This window comes from Miscanthus floridulus, chromosome 3 (assembly GCF_019320115.1).
Source record: "Miscanthus floridulus cultivar M001 chromosome 3, ASM1932011v1, whole genome shotgun sequence".
In the NCBI taxonomy this organism is placed as follows: Eukaryota; Viridiplantae; Streptophyta; class Magnoliopsida; order Poales; family Poaceae; genus Miscanthus; species Miscanthus floridulus.
Genome location: NC_089582.1, coordinates 37,338,723 through 37,355,012, shown reverse-complemented (window position 1 = coordinate 37,355,012; position 16,290 = coordinate 37,338,723). Strand labels below are relative to the sequence as shown.

The 16,290-nt window shown below is 47.2% G+C and overlaps 1 non-coding gene and 1 pseudogene across 1 annotated transcript; one reads left to right on the top strand and one right to left on the bottom strand.

Annotated features, from left to right (window-relative positions):
• The first annotated feature begins 13,387 nt into the window (after positions 1 to 13,387).
• On the top strand, positions 13,388 to 13,473 carry LOC136547802 (small nucleolar RNA SNOR75). The gene has a single exon (XR_010781754.1). It is a non-coding gene; the product is annotated as a small nucleolar RNA SNOR75 (small nucleolar RNA).
• A 1,123-nt stretch (positions 13,474 to 14,596) lies between these two features.
• On the bottom strand, positions 14,597 to 16,008 carry LOC136543536 (uncharacterized; annotated as a pseudogene).
• Positions 16,009 to 16,290: the final 282 nt, after the last annotated feature.

The window sequence follows — 16,290 nt, the reverse complement described above, 5'->3', positions numbered from 1 at the left end:
GGCCTGGGCCATGTATGTCGGGACTGGACGTTACAGGTACGCTCACCTGCAGGCAACTTTCCACTTCCCCAGGCAGGACCATGGAACGACCCAACGACGGAACCTCCTTCTAGGGGGAGCCCAGCGGGCCTCCTGGGTTGATCGAGTGGCCCAGGCAAAACAACGAATGAACGACCAATTGAAAGATAAGCACCCCTGTTTACTTACTTTGAGTGTTGAATTCTTTACCAAGCCTCCGACCCTAGCAATGGCAGGGGCACGGACATCGCTCAGGGGCTGCCGAGGGCGCCTGTTTATTTAAACACCCTCTTAGCTCGACCCCTCCTTACGTTTAAAAAAACTAGAAGCGCATCGTGTGGAAACAAAATGATGAGTACAACTGGATGAACCAACAGACCCTACGCCCCAACGGCTACGGTGTTTTTTGTTCACCAGCATAATCACATTCATAGTTCCTCACATTACTAGCCTTGGCTCTTGCCTTCCTGAAAGGGGTTTGGAGGGGTCTACCTACAGAGCCCCCTTTGGAGGGGAAGCTAACAGATCGCTTAAAAATCAATCGGGCGGTTCGAATCGCCGCCAAGAGACAAAAACAAAAGTAGCGATACTTATGCAGGTTACGCTAGCCTCGTAAAAAATGTCGGACCTGAACTTGGCACGGACACGTCTGGTAGGAGCTTCCCACGGCTCATACCACCAAGGTAACGTTACCGACCCCCGCTTTCATTTCGATTAAACTATATGCTAAATTCATACATCCAAACATTGCATATGTAAATTCTTGCATCCCAATGCTTCGCGTTGCGTCACGAAGCGGTAGCCGCCTCATTCAATATGAGCGACGCCTGATCAGGGTTCGAAGGCCGACCCGTGAAGGGCTCGAGGCCACCTCATGTCAGACAGTGCTAGGGGAGGAAAACCAAAATGAGCCCCAGCGGCCTCGCTTGACCCCGTTTAGAAGCGGAAAGGGACATTTCAACATTTCTCGTTCGATTCTAACCTCGAGCCAGACCCATAGAATCTTCGTCGAGGAGAGGCCAATGGGCCACCTAAGCCTAGTGAACGGCTCGGGCATCTGTCGGGAGGCGGGTTAAGAAGTACTGGAATGCCACATGAGGGCCCTGTGGACCCCGTTAGTGAACGATGGATCCGGATTCCACACGAACATACCCGTTAGCGAGCTCATTGAGCGTGACACTCGAGCCATCAAGGCAAGTGTCGTCAACTTAGCCCCTTCGGTCATGGAAACCAAGGACGGGGTAGCACGCGAAAGCACGGCCGACCCCTAAGAGACCCTAAAGGGCTCAAGGGCTCGAGCCGGTCGATCCAAGATCGAGAGACCAAGGCTAGAAGGCTAACCAGCAAAGGATCCAGAGCCGCCTCGCGTCAAACAAAGGCCAGGGGAGAAAACATGGATGAGCCTCAACAACCTTAGCCCGACCCGCATTAATGCGAATAGGGTCATCTCAACCTTCTTGTTCAATCCAGCCTCTAGCTGAGCCCATAGAAACCCCATTGAGGGGGAATCTGTTGGAAGGCGGGCAAAGGAATAACAGAACGCCACCCAAGGGCTTCGCCGACCCTGCCACAAAGCAAACGGGATCGGATTCCGTCCGAACATCCCCGTTAGCAAGCTCATAGCGCACGGTCACGCAGCGATCATCAAAGTCCTAGGTAAGGGGTATGAGTAAATACAAATGTAAGTTTGCCTCCCTCGCTCTGGTCTCCAGTTACATCCGACCCCAGCAGCCATAAGGGGTCAGATCTCACTCGGGGGCTGATAAAGGTATGGGTACCTCCTTTCTCTTTCCGAAGAAACATCACATTAGATCTTCTCCTCGCATCAAGACTGGTGGCAAGGTTCGGGGGAACAAACTGGTAAGACCACAAAAAGCCCACGCCCCGACAGCTATGGTAATTTCGCTCACTAGCACAATTAAAATTTCTCCTACAAAACTTCGGGCCCTACGGTCTTAACAAATAGAAGGGTCGATTGTCTAAATCTTTTTTCATCATAAAAAAGAGAAGGTAAGATCAAACAAATGAAACAAAAATTATGAAACTGTTTCCAGGACACAAAAGTACTAACACTTGTTCACATATTACAAATAAGTGTTTATCAAGCTAACTACTTCCGTGAAGGGAGAACCTCTTGTTTCAGCTGGTCCACCAGGTTCCGCGCGAGGGGAGCCACTACCTTTTCCATCTTGTCCAGCTCAGCATCACCATAGACAGGCGTGAAGCCATGACTCATTACCTTCAGGTTAATCTCCTGATCGTAATGGGAATGGGTGACAGCAAAGGCTTGGGTGATCCCGACGTGAAAGGCATCCTCCTCAAGTTCGCCTACCCGCACTGTGATTCCTGCGGCACGAGCTGCAAGCGAGTTGGATCCTTCTGGCTGCGCCACCCTTAGGGCGTCAGTGACCACTCCAACAACGACTTGTAGATGGTCGTGCTTGTCGCTCTCAACCTAGAGGATCCCTCGCACTTCGGTAAGCTCCTTCTCTAGCCTGGCAACAACATTCTCAATGTCCAACCTTTGGCTCACTGCGTCCCCAAGATCCACTCGGAGGGAGTCGGCCACCCCATGCGCCTCGTCGCGCTCCTAGATGGCCCGGTCCGCCCTCTGCTGCAACACCATAGACCACTCCGCATCCTTTAGCTTGAGATCTCGCTCCGTCTCCAGCTCCGCCAGGAGCTCGCCGACCCACTCACGGGCCGCAGCATCCTTCTGTAGCAGCTTGTCCTGCTCCTTTCGAAGCCTGGCGGCATCCTCCTCGTCTAGCTTCACCCTCGCCAATAGATCCTCAAACATTCCATGAGCCTCCTCTGTGTCCCGACACGCCTCGGCTCCCGCTACTGGGTGGCAGCGAGTTGCGTGCCTACATCTCCTCGCAGTCTAGCCTCCTCGGTAAGGCGGTCCCATTCCACCTTTTGCTCATGAAGAAACTGGGACTTGTCTTGGCTACGAGCAACAATGTTCTGAAAAAAGGATCGGAATCAGAAGACATGAAAAAATATGTGAAGAAAGAAGAGAACAAGCGAGAAGATCAAGCGGATACCCGGCTAGAAGGAGCGAGGATTTTACGCAAGGCACCACTGGCCTCATTCAAGGCATTCAACGCAGCTGAGAACCAGATGTCCAGATTCTCCCGCTCTAGGCTCTCAGCAGCATTGTCGAGCGAGAATAGAGCCGATGATGGGTCCTATGCGGCCATCCACTAGAGCGGCGGCTCTCCCCTCGTGGGAGAGCGGCTGCCTCCCGATAACAGGGCCAAGGGCGGATCCCTTTGGGTCCTCCCCACCACCGTCATGATGGCCGAAGACCCTTCGGCCATGTCCTATTCCATCCGGCCTACCCTGGGCGCCACGGCCTAGATCACCGGTGGCACGGATTGCGCCACCCCCTCAGACGCCACCATGGTAGTATCCAACCCTGCTAGGCTTATCGTGGTCACAGCCACCTCCTCGACAACCACTAAGGGCATGGGCGCCACCGCGGACGCCGTCGGACCCGCCAACGAGGCTACAGCGGCAGCGCCACTCCTGCCCGAAATAGGGGTGACGCCGAGCAGCGTGATCCGTCCCTCCTGAAGGGCAAGGCTCTTCCTAGGTGCTGGCCCCAAAGGGTGGCCCCATTGCAAGAATCTGCAAAAACAGAAAAGGGCATAAGGGCGGAACCGAAAAATAAAGGAAGAGAATGAGGGGAATCGGTGACGTACTCTGATGCTTTCGGTCGATGGGTACATTTTGGGGATGAACCCCTAGACCTCTGCTCCTACTCATGTGGGCAGGACTGTTTCAAGCCTGCCCCCTGCTCCGACATAGGGGGGCTCGTCTCTCTTGCCTCCGGGGGAGTGGCAAGGGAGCGGTGGCATCGTTCTTGACATAGAACCATTGCGAATGCCACCCCTTGTTAGAGGTGGTCAGACGCATCAATGGATATGCCCCTGCCTAGGTGCTGCAGAGGTGGATGCTGGCGCACCCCACTAGCATGTGTAGATCTTGCTTCCTGACCTACCTCTTCATGAGATTGACGGCAAAGAGGTACCGCCACAGGTCAAAGTGGGGATTGATCCCCAAGAATCCCTCGCACAGGGCAACGAATGCCGCAATGTGCTGAATCTCGTTGGGGGTAAGGTGTTGAAGCTCCACCTGGTAGTAGTCCATCAGTCCCTAAAGTAACTGATGGGCAAGCATGGCGAATCCTCGCTCGTGGAAGTGGGTGAAAGAAACGACGTACCCTTCGGGTGGCTCCAATTCCCCCTCTTCACCGGACAGCCACCACTCCTTGGCGGCGGTCAACAGGCGAAGGAGGCCTTAGCGGATGAGGCAAGCGCTGATGAGAGATGTTGGATTTGTACCCCAGGTCCATTGCGACGGTAAAAGTAGCATGGGGAAGAAGGCAGCAGCGAGTTTGACGGCGGAGGCAGTACGAGTGCAAGAGGCGCAGGCGATTGACGGTGGAGGCTAAGGACGCGAAGGCGAGGAGGCAAAATGCAGAACCCTGGGGGCGAACCCTGTGGTTTTATAGGGGCGACGGATGCGAGAAGGGCAACCGTCCGCCTCGATCTCTGAGCCTACCACGCGCACCGCCACGTCACCTTGCGGGATACGCGCACACGATCCCTATCCCTTCCTGAAAAATTGCGTCGGACGGTTCGCCTTCCCCTGGTGGACCATGACTCTCTCTCCATCGAGAGGACGTGGGTCACAGAGCTTTTCCTTTTGGCCCACCTAGGGTCCCGAAGCCAAATGCCCATCCCAACGAGGGATAGGCCCGCAAACTACCGAGACTCAAGGACGCAAGCATCACCAGGGCCTCGATCCGTAGTCAGGTCCTAGCTAGGCCGGCACTGACTAAAATTCCCGCGAGCGAAATACCATGATTCCCTTAAAAATATCCCATCGACAAAAAACCAAGTCTTTTAGCCTTACCCACGAAGGGTCCGATACTACCCCTAGACGACTCTACTCAAATCACTCGGGGGCTCGAGGGCTACACCCATCGGGTGCGCTCGCGCGCACCCTCTGGCAAATTAACTCCGACGAAATCGACAACACCCCCAAGCAATTCTGTCCGAATCACCCGGGGGCTCGGGGGCTACTGTCGGGGACCTAACACCGGGGTACCTAGGAGGTGGGACCAATAACCATTGAACATTAAAAACTCCCGGACGGACAAGGACGCCGCTGCTTTCCTTGCCCAAATGACAGGAGTTTGGTTCCACCTCGCCTGATGCCCTTGGGCTAGCTCCGCCTCACCCGAGGGCCAAGGGCTAGACTCCGCCTTTCCCGACGCCCTCGGGCCAGCTCCGCCTCGCCTGAGGGCCAAGGGCTAGACTCCGCCTTGTCCAACCCCCGAGGGCTGGGCTCGGTCTCGCCCGAGGGATGAGGGCCAGCTCCGCCTCACCCGAGGGCTTAGGGATAGACTCCACCTCGCCTGACCCCCGAGGGCTGGGCTCGGTCTCGCCCAAGGGATAAAGGCTAGACTCTGCCCCGCCCGACATCCGAGGACTGACCTCGCCTCACCCGATGTCCAAAGACTAGTTTTGTCTCGCCTGTCAACCTCTCCCCGCCCCCTCATGATGATAGCTACAGGGTAGGACAAGATGTTCGGGTCAACCGTGGCTTCGAGGACCATACCCTGCACCCCGGTAGGAAAAGTACTGCCAGGGAACGACGGGATGGGTGCTTTAGACCCTTCCAGGAGTAGTAGATCCTGAATAGTGTTGCGGGCGCGTGCTCTTCGCCCTACAGAGTTGTAGGCGCCACCTTCAGCCCTCGGACACAGAACCCGACGTAGATATATGACAACCACTACGGTCTAGGAAAGGACTCGCGTCCTCCACAAATGACGGATGTGCTGTCACCACGTTATGGTCCCAAGGGAGAGGCGCCGCTTCACAGCCCCTCGGGTCCACCAGATCGGAGCACTCACTTCAGCCTCCGGACGCCCTTTCCGATCGGAAGGCCTTGCCCATAGCGCTACTTCGGACCCTGACCCCGCGTCCCTTTGATAGGGACTCATAGGAACCAGAAGGCATGTGGAGCAAGGCTCATAATTCAAAACCACTATACTAGAGTTCATAACCTATGCGGCGATGTACTCTGTAGCCATCCTGACATTCTACAGTGGCATCGACAGTATTGTAGGCGCTTACCATTCTCTCGCACCCGCCGGAGTGGACAACAAGACTTGGTAGACGTGAACAACAAGGCTGGGTAGCGTACGCACCCTTGCCCTCTCACTTGTAAAGCCGTCCCCTTCATCTATAAAAGGGGTTGTTCTTCCTCCAACAAGAGGACGGACTTTTGACAACACAACACACATCACACACAGTCAAGCTGCTACCAAGCTCTTGGCATCCCTTCGACCCTTCCATCAGAGACTTGGGACCAGTCCCTCTCTCAACCATTTGTACCCCTTACTATGAACTATTTTTCGGTGCTAATAACACGAGCATTAACAGACTGGACGTAGGGACATTCGGCCCGAACCAATATAAATCTTGTGTCCTTTAGCACACCATCCGGGTCTAACGCGCATCACTATAAATTTACTTGCCGGTGCTTGTACGAAACACCGACAGCGAACATCCGAGATTGTTTGAAAATTCTAAATTTTAAATTTCAATTATTTGAAAAACAACTGAATTATAAATTTCAATTTAAGAATTGAGAACAATTTTTTGAACTCTAAAAAATTTCAAATGAAAAACTTATTAACTACAAAGTTTAAATCAGATCATCCCCAACAAGTTTGATATATTGTCTTCATCCAATTTTTTTTCAAACGGTTATGGTTTATTTTTTATATAACTATTTCTAAAGGCGAGCATCTTTAGAGTGCCACCTTTATTAAGCAATTTCTAGAGATACACTTTTAGAATGCATGTATCTGTGAATAGCCATTTTTGATATGGGCACCTCAAAAAGTCCACCGTGTTAATTGATTAACACAGATGGACATCTTAAGATGATTGCCTCTGTACATAGTTGATTAACAGAGTGATCTCATTAGGATACATGTGGTAAATGATCAACAAAGGTAGTCGTTTTGCCTCAGACCCATCTGGTCATTGTTTATCCTTGCTTAGATTTTTTTACTATGTATTGTTTTCCTATTTAAGTTCATTTATTTTTTTATTAAATTGTTATATATATATTAATATATTCTGACATCCCATCACATAACATACACTAGCCGACACATAACATAAACTAACTCATTACTCATATACTAATTTCACCAAGCACAATAAGCAATGACTCCATCAAATCTGTCATGGTTTCAACTTTCAACTGTAACACCCTAAAAATTTCTCTTTTTGAAATAGGGTTAAAAAGGTTTAATTTTGAATTTTTGTACTCATTAAAACATAGGAAAATAATATTTTTCTTTAAACTAAAATTCATCATAAGGTTTAGAAACATGTTGGTGCGTTCATGCTGATGCATATTTATTTTTGTGATGCTTGAGTTTGATTAAAATTTCAAAAGGATTTAAATTTGAATTGAATTTGGTTAGAAAACGTGTTTAAGAAATTAAAAAGGAATTTCTTTTTCTTCCCCTCTCCTTTCTCGGCTTTTGGCCCGCCGTTTTTTTTCTCTTCCCGCGGCCCAGCTCCGCTCCCCGCTCCCCGCACGGCCCGCTTCCCTCTCTCTCAGCCCAGCGCGCCCCGTGGCCTAGCAGTGCACGGACGTCGCCTCTTTTTCTCTCTCTTCTGTCGTTGACAAGCTGGGTCCACATGTCAGCGCCTTCCCTTACCTCGAATCGTCTTCTTCCCGAACTCTCTTTAGCCGAGAGTCCGCTGCCGCCCCGACGCCGCCTAATTCGGCGAGCGCGCCACACCACCGGCCCCATAAATAGTGACCCCGCACCGCACCGCCTCCCTACCAAGCTCCAGAGTAAGCCGCATCGCCTCTACCCGAGTCACCACGCCACAAACCCTAGCCGCCGTCGTCGAGTTCAAGCCGTCGAGCCGCGCACCACTTCCATCCGCTCCATGCCGCTGCAAACCGCCGGGGTGAGTTTGCCGTCTTCTTCTCTTGCTTCCCGTGTTCTCGGTTCGTAGAACCATGGCCTCTAGGCCCCAAACTAAGCGCTCCGGCGAGCTTCTCACCGCCGACCATGGCCAGCCGCTGCACCTGGCACTGTTTCGGTCGAAGACGTCTCTCTCTACCCCTCCTTTCTAATCTGCGCAGTTAGAACTCGATCCGACGGCCGAGATTGCACCGTACCAGTTCGACCGATCGTTTTGCTAGAGCCCCTGCCCTTTCCTAGTATAGAACCCGCCGTCCGTGTAATTTTGTTAAAGAACCCCTGTAATTCTCTATCTAAACCCGTGGCACAAAGTGTATTTTCAAAATACGTTTGCCTATTCTAAAAGCGTAGATTCCCTTTCTTAGATCCAAAATACGATTTCATCTATTTATAGTTTTGCCACTATCTTCAATTAGGCCATATCTTCTCCGTTTTAACTCTGATTTGACCCGTTCAACTTGCGTTAGGTTCGTAATTCCATAATATACATGTTCATACTACTATTAGATATGTTTTCAACTTATAAAAGTTGAGGTTAGACTTAATCTATTCTTTTATTAAAGGAAATCTTATTTAATTCATATCTTCTACGTTTTAGCTCTGATTTGATCTGTTCAAGTTGCGCTAGATTCATTACAACGAGATCTACGTGTTAGTAATAATGTTTATCATGTCACTATTTCTGTGTGTGAGTATCATGACATGTTCACTCAGTTGTCGCGCCATGCTCAGAAGAAGTGGATAATGATGCTAAGAAACAGAAATGCTTTTTGAAAGGACTGAATGATGGTTTGCAACTACAACTGATGATCGTGGTGTATGCCAACTCTTAGACATTGGTGAACAGAGCAATTGTAAATGAGAACAAGAGTTGAGAGATGGAAGGAAAGAAGAGAAAGCGTGACCTTCAACGCCAGTTAAGAAATACTCATCTCCGTTTCGCTACACAAGGAGAATATCAGTCACACCCTATGAATCTGTTTGGGAATACAGATCTGGATCAGTATCAGTGACCCTATGATGAAGTGCAACATTTTAGCTCTCAAGAGCCATGTCCTTCATCTCCCACTATCACCTTGATAACGACAAATACTTCTACTAGTAAGGAAGGTTATGATTGTGGTGAGATTGAACCCTATAAGAACGGTTGTCTTGAGAAGTTTGCTAGGAGTAATCAAAGCTAGAGTCAACAGCAGCAGGAGCTAGAACATAATGTCCATAAGGAGTAGGTGCAAGGCAATAAGTTAAAGCAAAACTACATTCAAGGCAGGTTGAACAATGTGGATCTGATTACCACTCATGTAGTTAAGGAGGTCATTTATGGTTTGATTGCAATAAGCTCAGACACTGTTATGGTGTTGTTTAACACCAGTGCATCACATTCATTCATCTCTAGGGAATATGTGGAAGAACATAAGATAACTATGCTTCCGATGAGGAAACCCCTAATAGTTAGCTCTCTAGGAGGAGAAAGGAAGGCAAACCCCATATGCCTAAAAGTTAGTCTTAACATAAAAGGGAAGAACTTTGAGGTAAACCTTATAGTTTTGGAGTTAATGGACATTGATGTTATTCTTGGAAAGGGTTGGGTATCTGCTGATAAAGGAGTGCTTAAGTACGCCCAACGTCGGTGCTTCTAATAACATTGTCAGGAGAAAGAATTGAGTATGAGGGTATTTAACCTGCACCTGAGGAATATGAGAATGACCTATTAGAAGGTGTGTCCTGTGAGGATAGTAAAGTGGACTGTGAGTTTTCAGATGGCAATGTAGAGGAACAAACACCTTGGGAAGGAGATATGAGACATCTATAGTTGGTTATACGTGGACTTAGAATTGTGTTTGAGAGTTGAGCAACTTAACCTAAGCATCTATAGTCATTAAAGTTTTAAAGTTGGTAATGGAACCTACTTTTGACCAAGAAAGTGAAAAGGCTCCATTGGAAGAAGAAATATGAAGAAAGAGATTTGATAGTATGGACTAAAAAGGAAAGGTGGCCTAGTCATTGTAGTTGCAAAAGAATTGTTCGGAGTACCCGTCAAAATCTTGTACTTAGTTAAGCAAGTTACTTTGAGTAAGGTTATCAAAGTGACGCAGCGGAAGCATAGTGGCCCATATCCCACAAGTTCCAGGATTGGATTACTCGAGGAAGTGAAGAAGTTTTCAAAGGCAGAGTATCCATATCTCTTCGATTACAATCTTTCAAATCTTGAGGATGAGATTCATCTTAAGGGGGGTAGAACTATAGCACCCTAAAATTTTCTCTTTTTGAAATAGGGTTAAAAAGGTTTAATTTTGAATTTTTGTGCTCATTAAAAAATAGGGAAACAATATTTTTCTTTAAACTAAAATTCATCATAAGGTTTAGAAACATGTTGGTGCATTCATGCTGATGCATATTTATTTTTGTGATGCTTGGGTTTGATTAAAATTTTAAAAGGATTTAAATTTGAATTGAATTTGGTTTGAAAATGTGTTTAAGAAATTAAAAAGGAATTTCTTTTTCTTCCCCTCTCCTTTCTTGGCTTTTGGCCCACTGGTTTTTTCTCTTCCCGTGGCCCAGCTCTACTCCCCGCTCCCCGTGCGGCCCGCTTCCCTCTCTCTCGGCTCAGCACGCCCCGCGACCCAGTAGCGTGTGGACGCCACCCTCTTTTGTCTCTCTTATGTCGCTGACAAGCTGGGTCCACATGTCAGCGCCTTCCCTTACCTCAAATCATCTTCTTCCTAGACTCTCTTTGGCCGGGAGTCCACTGCTGCCCCGACGACGCCTGATTCGGCGAGCGCACCACGCCACTGGCCCCATAAATAGTGACCCCACATCGCACCGCCTCCCTACCAAGCTATAGAGTAAGCCGCATCGCCTCTACCCGAGTCGCCACTCCGCAAACCCTAGCTACTGCCGCTGAGTTCAAGCCATCGAGCCATGCGCTGCTTCCATCCGCTCCACGCCGCTGCAAACCGTCGTGGTGAGTTCGCCGTCTTTTTCTCTTACTTCCCGTGTTCTTGGTTCGTAGAACCGTGGCCTCTAGGGCCCAAACTGAGTGCTCCGGCGAGCTTCTCGCCGCCGACCATGGCCAGCCGCCGCGCCTGGCACTATTTCGGCCACCGGTGTCTCTCTCCCCCTCATTTTCTAATCTGTGCCATTAGAACTCGATCCGACGGCCGAGATCACATCGTATCGGTTCGGCCGGTCGTTTTGCTAAAGAGCCCCTACCCTTTTCTAGTATAGAAGAAGCCGTCACTACAATTTTGTTTAAGAACTGCTGTAATTTTCTATGTCTAAACCCATGGTCCAAAGTGTATTTTCAAAATACGTTAGCCTATTCTGAAAGCGTAGATTCCCTCTGTTAGATCCAAAATACGTTTTCATCTTTTTATAGTTTTGCCACTATCTTCAATTAGGCCATATCTTCTCCGTTTTAACTCCGATTTGGCCCGTTAAACTTGCGTTAGGTTCATAATTCCATAATATACATGTTCATACTACTGTTAGATATGTTTTCAACTTATAAAATTTGAGGTTAGATTTAATCTATTCTTTTATTAAAGGAAATCTTGTTTAATTCATATCTTCTACGTTTTAGCTCTGATTTGACCTATTCAGGTTGCACTAGATTCATTACAACGAGATCTAAGCGTTAGTAACAATGTTTATCATGTCACTATTTCTAGAATTTCATGGTTTAAACTCTAATTTGAATAAATATTATGCAACTGGATTTTATAAATAAGATATGATTTGTTTTGCTTTAGTTTTATAATTCAAATCTAAATTTGACTTAATTTTATTTATATAAGTTTTTTTATAGTTCAAACACATGAAGCTTATAGGTTTATATTTTCTCTTATGAGTAGATCTCTCGGTAGCCATTTCTTTGAAAACGTAGCTCTAATTGGAGTGCTTTTCGCATTTGTGTGTCCGTAGTAACGTGTAGAACATCTTTAAAACCTTTTTACTTATTGTTTACTATGTTTAGTGCACTATTCTAATTTAGTCCTATTGTTTGCTTCGTGTATGATTGCATGGATGCTTGTGTGGTGTTCTATGATCATGTCCAATCAGTGAGCTATACGTGGTGAATCAAGAAGCAGTTCTTGGAAGGTTTGGACTAGAACAAGATTAGAGTTTAAGTCAGGTATAGCATGGGATTATCCTTGTTTTATATCAACTTTAGTATATTTAATTCATGTTGCATGTGTCACGTTGATAGGGATTCCCTAGAATTGAACTTATACCTTGTCTCCTATAGAATATGCATTGGGTAGTATGATGCTAGTGCTCAATTAAAGACCATGATCTTATAACTTGACTAATGGTATATACAATAAACACTAAAAGATGTTTTTTAGCAACATGGAACCAGGGGCTAGAGCATTAGGTTGTTTTGATGGTGCTCTTGATTCCTCTCTCTAAGGACTTATCTATAAGTGATCATTCATACAGCTGTGAGGGCTACATGGCTCTGGCTTTAGCTCAGTACAAGGACCTTTTCTAGCTTGTTAGAGGTTAACTTTATGGTGTAAGAGGGGTGTGTTTCGGGTTGGATATAGTGCGGCCTCTGTCCATTAGTGTATAGGCTGTGCATCATTGTGCCTATCGGAAGGGGAGCCCTGCATTCGTAGGGCACAGAAACCTAGTGGCCCTAACTTGTTAGACAAACCTTTGAAAGGCTTCATAGTGAACCCTACCGACCTTCCTTGGTAGTGGGTCAAGAGGCTGATCACCTTGGGCGAAATGGTAAATCACGACTCATAGTGAAAGTGTACAACCTCTGTAGAGTGTAAAACTATTATAACAACAGTACTCACGGTCACGAGCGGCCTTGGAACCCTTACGGAATAGATGATGAACACTGATGACACTGATGATAAAGATGCTCACTAATGATTACTATTTATGCTATTCATTATTCATGTTTACCTAATCATGTGTTTATATGGGCTTGTGAATTAACTTGTTGCCATCCAATTGCTAAAAGACGACTCATTAAAAGCTAATCGTAGTTAAACCAGTGTCAGTGTTTTGAGCCTCATGAACCCCATGATATATTTGTTGAGTACGACATGTACTTACGCTTGCTTTATTTTTAAATTATTTGGATAAAAATCCCGGATGGGTACCAGATTGCTAGAGTTTGGAGGAATTAGGCTTGTGATCAACCAGTCAGTTGTCCATATGGAATTGGAGTCTTCACCCGAAGATCGGAGTTGTCTTTCCGTTGTTTGCTGTCTAAGGTTATATCCTTTATACTAAGTACGTTAATTGAATGACCTTTAGATTCAGATGGGGCCTAACATCGAATCTTAACCCTATGTGAAGAATTAGAATATGTGGTGTTCTCTGTGATGAGCAAACAGGTGACGAGTCCGATTTAATGCATTACATTATACCATGAGGACAATCAAGGCATTTGTCTGAGGGAATGCAACAATGTTGCTCTAGTGTTCTAGTGTTTGATTGTTTTTATCTCATTACAAGGAACCTATTAAGGATTCTGTACTGTTCAGACAAGAGGGGCTAGGTATTAAAGATGTTTTTGGAAATAATCCTGTGTCTAGGTGCATGCTAATGTCTAGGTTCATAGCATTTACTTTAGTTAAATTTCAGCATGGAGTAACAGGAGGAACAAGCTGGTTATATATAATTAGGTAATATTCTACATTAGTTAGGAGGTTACATAGCCTGATTTGTAGCTCACCTTTGGCTAAGTAGAAGAGAACAGAAAAGGCAAAGTCATTCCAGCCACCAAAACCACTTGTGCTCGTGTGTGTTTCTTGTGTATGAGTTCCTTGTGTCCAGTTAGAGGCATATTTGCATTTTAGATCTTAAAAAAATGAATATGAGTTCAGTTTGCTGTCATTCATGTCCTAATTTCTTTTATTACAGATGTGATTTTTTAACCTATTTTATTTCAAGTTAACTTTGACCATCACTAAATTTAAATTACCTCGTAGCCGTGTTCTCAGCCTATTCTGTAACTTCATTCACTTTGTGGTCACGTAGGGATATAAGTTTGGCTCTGAGAAGGCTAGCACATTGAACACATATGATGCAATGAAGTCTGATGGTGGCCAGGGAGCTCCTCCTCCAGCGGCTACATCCATGGCGAGCCCCATCCCCAGCATCCATACATCCACTCTGGTGAGCTTGAACAGCCAAACCTAACTCAATTGGGTCAACCAGGTTTAGTTGACAGTAGCACTAGATCAATAGCAGGCACACTCAGTTGCATGTGTGTTGACAGTAGCACTAGATCAATAGCAAGCACACATGCCGGCACAATGTTTTAATTGAAGTTAAAGAATTAAAAAAAATAATGTCCAATATATTTATATAGATGAATCTTGTATCACAATTGGTAGGAACACCGTCAGCATGACGTGGAAGTCGTGTGAGTTATAGCCGGTCATTATGAGGTCTTTCATGGAGACCAAGCTCTTGATGTTGGAAGAGAAACTAGTCAGCACCTTGATACCCCTAAGCAACTTAAGAAAAGCCATCCTCTCGTCTTGCGTTAGGTTGCAGGCCGCACCTAGGATATCGACTTTATCGTTCTGAGGCGGTCCCAGGTGAAGGTCCGGCTTGATGCCCAAATTGATAAGATCCGTCCGTGACTTGATACCATCCTTTATCTTGCCCTTGATGTCCAGCAGGACACCGATCGTGCTTTCGAAGACATTTTTCTCTAGGTGCATGCAGTCGATGGCATGGGGTGTATTCAGTGCTTTCCAATACAACAGGTACTTGAAGAAAATTGACTTCTTCTTGAAAGGAACGGCGGCGGGGACTTCCTCCGTCTGGTCCCGCTTTCGCTTCCTTGTCTGCTTGGTCCCCTCTTCAGGCGGCTTCTTCTTCTTTCCAAACTCCACCTGATCCATGTCCTTGACCATCTCATACACCTTTGTCCCCCAACTAGTCTGCATCGGTTGATCACGCTGCGGCTCGTCCTGATTGTTAAAGTATTTATTCATAATACTTCTTCTATACCTATGATTTTTGGCGAGGAACCATCTGTGCCTCGTGTACACCATCTTATTGGATCCCTTAAGGTAAGTGTAGCAGGTCCCGTTGATGCAAATTACGCAGCCGGTCTTCCCTTTGATTTGCCCCGACAGTGAGAGGAGACCAAGGTAATCGGTGATGGTGACAAAGATGACTGCTTTTAGTGTGAACTTCTCCTTGCGGGATGCATCCACCATCTAGACCCCAACATCAAATAGTATCTTCATTTCCTCCATGAACGGCTCTAGGAACACATCTATATCATTGTCGGGCTGCTTTGGTCCGGAGATAAGCATGGTCAGCATAAGGTACCTATGCTTCTGACATAGATGGGGAGGTAGGTTGTACATGGTGAGCACGACGGGCCAAGTGCTGTGTGAGCTGCTAAGCTCACCGAACAGGTTCATCCCATCAATACTCAGCGCAAACCTAACATGCCTGGGCTCCTTGCCAAACTCCAGGTAGGCCTTGTCGAAATCCTTCCACTACTTGCCATCGGATGGGTGCCATAGCTTGCCATCATCTTTTAGGCGGTCAGCTGATGCATGCCAGGACATGAGCTTGGCATCGTCCAGGTTCCCAAATATTGCACGTAGGCGATCAGTCACGGGCAAGTACCACACCGACAGTGTTGGACTTTTCCTGTGCGTGTAACCCTCTTCTTCATCGTCCTGTTGAGCCGAGATTGGTTTGGCCGCACTGCTCTTCTTTGCCCCCTTCTTGTTCTTCTTCCGACCACCCCACAAGCCTCCCTCATCTTCTGCATCCACGCGACAACCAGCATTTTTCTTGTACCGACTAAAGCCACAGTGCGGACAACTCGTCAAATTCTCATACTCATTGCCTCGATACAGGATGCCATGGTTAGGGCATGCATCAAACTTTCTAAGCTTCATCGCCACTGGCCGGATCAGCTTCTTGGCCTGATAAGTATTGGCGGGCACCTTGTTAGCCATTGGGTACGTGGTGGCAAGGTAGCTTAACAATTCATTGAAGCTAGTGTCAGACCAACCATGACGAGCCTTCAACATCAACATATGGAGGTTAAAACAGAGCGCCGTGCACTCCTTCGGACAATCGCCGCCGTCCTTATAGAGAGGATCAACTGCCGCCTACTTCAACTCTCTGAAATTCTCCAACCACTTTGGGCAACCCAACACAATGTCGTCTTCATCGAAGTGTTTGACTAGATCTTCAACAAGCTGCACATCCTCGGGTTGGCTCACAGTATCCTGACC